This window comes from Narcine bancroftii, chromosome 2 (assembly GCF_036971445.1).
Source record: "Narcine bancroftii isolate sNarBan1 chromosome 2, sNarBan1.hap1, whole genome shotgun sequence".
Taxonomy (NCBI): domain Eukaryota; kingdom Metazoa; phylum Chordata; class Chondrichthyes; order Torpediniformes; family Narcinidae; genus Narcine; species Narcine bancroftii.
The window spans coordinates 357720535-357727217 of record NC_091470.1 but is presented as its reverse complement, the minus strand read 5'-3'; the positions used below and the strand labels follow the sequence as shown (position 1 = coordinate 357727217).

The 6683-nt window shown below is 35.5% G+C and overlaps 1 non-coding gene across 1 annotated transcript; it reads left to right on the top strand.

Annotated features, from left to right (window-relative positions):
* Window positions 1-1905: 1905 nt before the first annotated feature.
* On the top strand, window positions 1906-2010 carry LOC138756001 (U6 spliceosomal RNA). Its single transcript, XR_011352682.1, has one exon. It is a non-coding gene; the product is annotated as a U6 spliceosomal RNA (small nuclear RNA).
* The last annotated feature ends 4673 nt before the right edge of the window (window positions 2011-6683 follow it).

Genomic DNA, 6683 nt, shown 5'->3' with positions numbered 1-6683 from the left:
AATTGAACCTACTTCGGATGCTGTTTTTACAATTCTTGAAAGTATAGCTCAACAAATGGGTAATATGTCAACACAAATGTCTACTCAGATGGATCATGGATTTATGAAGATGACTGTAAAAATGAACAATATTTGTGATGAGGTTTCTTCTGTTAATAAAGATATTTCTATCGTTAAAGCTGATGTCAATAGATGCTTAAATATGGTGGATACAGTTCAAGATAACTAAGAAAATTGAAGGTGCTTTTCAATATTGTAGAGAACAAGTGGGACAAAATAGAGAGAAAATAGAAAAAGTGGAAGATTCTTTTGTTGGATGGGAAATTCAGGAGAAAGATTTATTGAAGAAGATTGACTTTTTTGGAATACCAAAGCCGTCGGAATAATGTTAAGATAATGGGAATTCCAGAAGGTATTGAGGGTTCTGATCCAGTAAAAAAAAATTAAAAATGGATACCTGACGCATTAGGTGTCGATTTTTTTTCCAGATGGTTTGGAATTAGATAGAGCGCATAGGGTTTTAAGAAGTAAACCATATCCTGGTCAACCACCTCAAGTAGTTTTGATTCGCTGTTTGAAATAGCAAGACAGGGATCTTTTTCCAACTCTAAAGCACGTGGAGTGGCGATCTTGATTCATAAGAAGATACCTTTTGAACTTGAGTCATTGGTGGAATCAGCTGGTCGAATTCTAATAATTAATTGTAAATTGTTTGCGGAACCATGGTCATCGTTAAATGTGTATGTTGATGATGAACAATTCATGTCTGAAGCTTTTTTGGAAGAGGTTAAATCCCACTGAGAAAGATTTTTCATTTTATTCTTCTCATCATGATTAATTTTCAAGCATAGATTTTTTTTGGCTTCAGCACACTTGCAAACTCATATTACTCAGCCTGAACATACGAGTAGAGTAGTATCTGATCATTCATTGTTAATTATTTTTTGTGTTGGGCTGAAAGTTATTCAATCAACCTTTCATTGGAGATTTAATGCAATGTTATTGAAAAAGCTGGAATTTGTTAGTTTTATTAAAGATCAAATTGTTTTTTTTTAGTTTGAATATTTATTTTATGGGATGCCTTAAAGGCTTTTTTATAAGGTCAAATTATTAGCTATGCTTCGAAAGAAAAGAATAAATTTTTGGCTGAGAGTCAGATGGTGGAGAAACAGATAGCTGATTTGGAAAAAGAGTTTCAGAAGAATTGTACGGAAGATAATAAAGCAGCTTTAACTAAATTAAAATTACGATATAATACATTACAAATGTATCAATATGAGCATTTGATTCAAAGATCCAAACAATGTTATTATGAGCTAGGTCATAGAGCCCATAAAGTTTTAGTCGGGCAATTGAAAACAGAACAAGTTTCAAGAACTATTAATGCTGTGAGAAAAAAAGTACTTCAGTTACTTGTAAACCTCAGGAAATAAATGACCAATTTTTATCATTTTATCAGAAATTATAATCTTCTGAGATGGTTCAAGATGATGGTTCTGTTGAATCTTTCTTGTCTGGTTTAAATTTGCCAATATTAGGAGAAGATGAATGTGAGAAAATGGGACTCTCCTTTTACTGATTTTGAGATAAAAGATGTCATACAACAAATGCTGAATGGGAAGTCTCCAGGTGATGATGGGTTTTCTGTTGAATTTTATAAAGCTTTTTATGATGATTTGTTTCCCCCCTCCCCCATTTATGGATGTTCTTCAACAAGTGACAAAGGATCAAGCTTTACCAGAATCATGTTCAAGCGCAATAATAACGGTAATATTAAAAAAAGACAGAGATCCTTTGAATGTAGCTTCATATCAGCCAATTTCTTTATTGAATGTGGACTATAAAATAATAGGAAAATTATTGGCAAATAGACTTGCTAAATATTTGCCTCAATTAGTGCATTTGGTGCTCACTTTGGCAGCACATATACTAAAATTGGAATGATACAGAGAAGATTAGCAATTAGTACATTTGGATCAAGCAGGTTTTATAAAGAATAGGTATGCTTCTGACAATATTTTTAGAGTGATTTCATTGATCAATGCTTCTCATCAGCAACCCAACCTACCAATGATAATTGCACTTGATGCAGAAAAAGCATTTGATAGGGTGGAGTGGAATTTTTTATTTCAAGTATTGGAGAAGTTTAAGTTTGGACCTTTCTTTATTGGTTTGGTTGAGGCATTATATAATAATCCAGTTGCTAGGATGGCAACAAATGGTCAAACCACTTCATTATTTAAATTATCGCGTTCAACTTGTCAAGGTTGTCCTTTGTCACCAGCTGTATTTGGATTGGTCATTGAACCTTTAGCTCAAGCGATAAGGCAGAACAAGAATATTCGAGGATTAAGGATATTAGATGATGAATATAAGATTAATTTGTTTGCAGATGATGTCTTTATATATTTAACACATCCAGAACAATCTTTAATTCATTTGCAAAAATGTTTAGAACAATATGAAGCATTATCTGGATATAAGGTGAATTGGGATAAAAGTGAAATATTACCAATTTCAGATGGAAATTACAATCAGTGAAGGCAAATTACTAGATTGCGTTGGACTGACAAAATTAAGTATTTGGGTATAACGATTGATGTAAAAATTCAATCATTGTATAAATTAGATAAGATTAAGGCTGACTTGATCAAATGGAAAGATCTTCCTTTATCATTAATAAGTTGAGTAAATTGTATTAAGATTAATGTTTTTTCCACATATCCAATATCCTTTTCAGTTGATTCCTTATTTACTTTCAAAATCTTTTTTTCAGGATTTTAATAAGGTAGTACGACAATTTCTATGGAAAGGAAAATTAGCTAGGATAGTATTGCATAAATGGACTTGGAAATATGCTTTGGGAGGTTTACAATTACCTCATTTTCAAAATTATTACGAAGCTGCACAAATAAAATTTATTAATCGTATGCTGGATGTTTTGCATCCTCCTAGTTGGGCTAGGGTTGAATTGGCCAATATTTCAGAGCTTTATTTGCATCATTTTATATTTAAGTGGAATCCTGTTTTATTACAGAGATATAATGTACTGATTTTAAAACATTTGTTCGAGATTTGGTATAAAAGGAACCTTATTATAGGTACAAATACAATTCAAACTCCTTTATATCAAAATAAATTGAATAATTTACATTGAAAATTAGATTTTTAAAGGAATGGCATATTAAAGGTATTGGAGGATTGTTTTGAAGAAGATAAATTTCTTTCTTTTAATTAACTTAGGGTAAAATTTGGAATTTCAGCGAATTCTTTATTTGTGTATTCTCAAGTGAAAGATAATTTTGGAAGAGAAATGAAAATTCCTAAATTAACAAAATTTGAATTTTTGATTTTTCATTCATCAAATTAGAGTTTCATTTCAGATATTTATACATTGTTGCAAGACACTATGGATAAAGTAAATTTGGATAAATCTTGGATTAAATGGGAAGGAAATTTAATTTGCGATATTGATCAGGCTGATTGGGAGTTTATGTGCTATGATGGAGTGACTAAATTGCTTAATGTAAGATACAGTAAAGTTAATTATAATTTTTTACATCAGTTGTATCTGATCCCTGAGAAATTGAAGAAATATGGATTTAGTAATTCGGAGTTGTGTTTTAGATGTGGATGTTGTATAGGAACATTGTTACATTCAGTTTGGCTTTGTGATAGGGTTCAACCATTTTGGCAAAATATTAGAGAATTTCTTCAAAAACGGTTTAAGATTAAATTTTTAAATGATCTGATTTTTTTTGTTGGCTTATATTGCTCTATTTAATGATTTGGGTTTGGATAAGTTTCAGATCGCTTTTTTTCATTTATCAATGGGTGCAGTACATAAATGTGTGGCGATTTCTTGGAAGGATGATGTAGAAATGAAATATAGCTCGTTGCATAATCAGTTGAGATCTTGTATTTATATGGAAAAAATAACATATAATTTACAATTATAATTTTTTTTCAGATGTGATCGCCTTATTTGAAATGTATGGGTTTAGTAATATCTTAAATCTTAAAGTTCCTCAACATGGTTATCCAACTGGACGAAAACCAACAAGGTCGGGTCAGATACAGCAATGAGCTCTCTGAACCCTTCTCCATTAACAATGGCGTGACGCAAGGCTGCGTTCTCGCACCAACCCTCTTTTCAATCTTCTTCAGCATGATGCTGAACCAAGGCATGAAAGACCTCAACAATGAAGACGCTGTTTACATCCGGTACCGCACGGATGGCAGTCTCTTCAATCTGAGGCGCCTGCAAGCTCACACCAAGACACAAGAGCAACTTGTCCGTGAACTACTCTTTGCAGACGATGCCGCTTTAGTTGCCCATTCAGAGCCAGCTCTTCAGCGCTTGACGTCCTGTTTTGCGGAAACTGCCAAAATGTTTGGCCTGGAAGTCAGCCTGAAGAAAACTGAGGTCCTCCATCAGCCAGCTCCCCACCATGACTACCAGCCCCCCCACATCTCCTTCAGGCACACAAAACTCAAAACAGTCAACCAGTTTACCTATCTCAGCTGCACCATTTCATCAGATGCAAGGATCGACAACGAGATAGACAACAGACTCGCCAAGGCAAATAGCACCTTTGGAAGACTACACAAAAGAGTCTGGAAAAACAACCAACTGAAAAACCTCACAAAGATAAGCATATACAGAGCTGTTGTCATACCCACACTCCTGTTCGGCTCTGAATCATGGGTCCTCTACTGGCATCACCTATGGCTCCTAGAACGCTTCCACCAGCGTTGTCTCCGCTCCATCCTCAACATTCATTGGAGCGACTTCATCCCTAACGTCAAAGTACTCGAGATGGCAGAGGCCGACAGCATCGAATCCACACTGTTGAAGATCCAACTGCGCTGGGTAGGTCACGTCTCCAGAATGGAGGACCATCGCCTTCCCAAGATCGTGTTATATGGAGAGCTCTCCACTGGCCATCGTGTCAGAGGTGCACCAAAGAAGAGGTACAAGGACTGCCTAAAGAAATCTCTTGGCCTGCCACATTGACCACCGCCAGTGGGCTGATATCGCCTCAAACCGTGCATCTTTGCGCCTCACAGTTCGGCGGGCATCAACCTCCTTTGAAGAAGACCGCAGAACCCACCTCACTGACAAAAGACAAAGGAGGAAAAACCCAACACCCAACCCCAACCAACAAATTTTCTCCTGCAACCGCTGCAACCGTGTCTGCCTGTCCCGCATCGGACTTGTCAGCCACAAACGAGCCTGCAGCTGACGTGGACATTTACCCCTCCATAAATCTTTGTCTGCGAAGCCAAGCCAAAGAAAAAATCATTATATATTTTTCACTATGTTTTTTTTATGCTCCCCTTGTGGGGTTTGTTGAGGGTGGGAGGTGGGTGGGTTGGGGTTATTTGTAGTTCTTTTTTGATTTTTATTCTATGTACTTTTTGATAAGTATTTTGAAAAATTTTAAATAAAGTTGGAAAAGAAATGTCAAAATCAAGCTCACATTCACCAGCTCAGCTGGCAGGTCGTTCCACAATCCCATCACTCTCTGCATCAAGAAGTTCTCTCTAATATTGCCTTTAAATATTTCACCCTTGATCTTTACAAATCATGGTCAATAGCCACCAGCATGCTTGCAATATGCTAATATTACTTGTCTGGAGTAAGTGGGAGTAATGTCACAGCAGCTTCAAGAAATTTGTCACTTTGGTAGAAGTCTCCATGGGGAAACAGCATATACATTTTCTCTCATTTTTGTTTGCCTTGTAGTTTGGCACTTTTAACTGTTATAAGAAGTAAGCAAAACTTCAAACACCCCTGCATCACAAATATAGGACATGATAACTCTCTCCGCAAGAACGTTTATTTAAATGTCAATATAGCTTATTACAAGCTGACAGAAGAATCAAAAAAGTTCTTGTCAGCACAATATTTACCAATGAAATATGACGGATGATTTAGATAACCCCTTTAAGTATGTCTGTATATTCAGCAGTTATAAATAAAAGATCTGCGAGCTGACATAAAGTTCAAATCGAGAATTCTGCAGCAAAGCAAATTATCCAGTAGCAGTCAAAATGATCTAAGTCTTCAGAGCATCACACTTAGAAATAAAATTCAAGGCCTGTCCCGATTCACAAGCATAGCCATGACAACTTATGGCCCCAACGTTCAACCAAACTATACACTCTGTTGTTCATTTTACGAATAACAACGTTCTTGCAGTCTTAAAACCAATATGTTGCTCTAATGGAGAAGAGAGTTCATTGTTCCTGATCCACTGCAGTCACTTCCTGCCAAAACTCTCTCCTCTGCTCCTGGAGGCAATTGAATGAGATGCCAAAGATTTGTCTCGGTGATTAGGTCATTGTCATTACAGGAGAACATTTAACTACACTGGACAATAATTCATTGCTTCTGTTGACAGAAGTACATATCCTTTATAAACATGCGAAGAGCATTCTGATTGGTTTTTTTTAATCTTCTGGACAGGAAGTGTGTTTATATTGTGGGTAAGCAAAACTTCTTGACATAAAGTGGAGATTAGCCAGCATTAATCATATATTTGGAGCCAATTTTTTTTTTCTGTAATAAGTAACAGAACAAAGATCTTCTGAGGAATTAAATCTAGGCTGTTGCTTTGTATTTAAATCCATTTATTTTTACTTGTTTAAACATCTATCAACAATACAGAAGATTAATT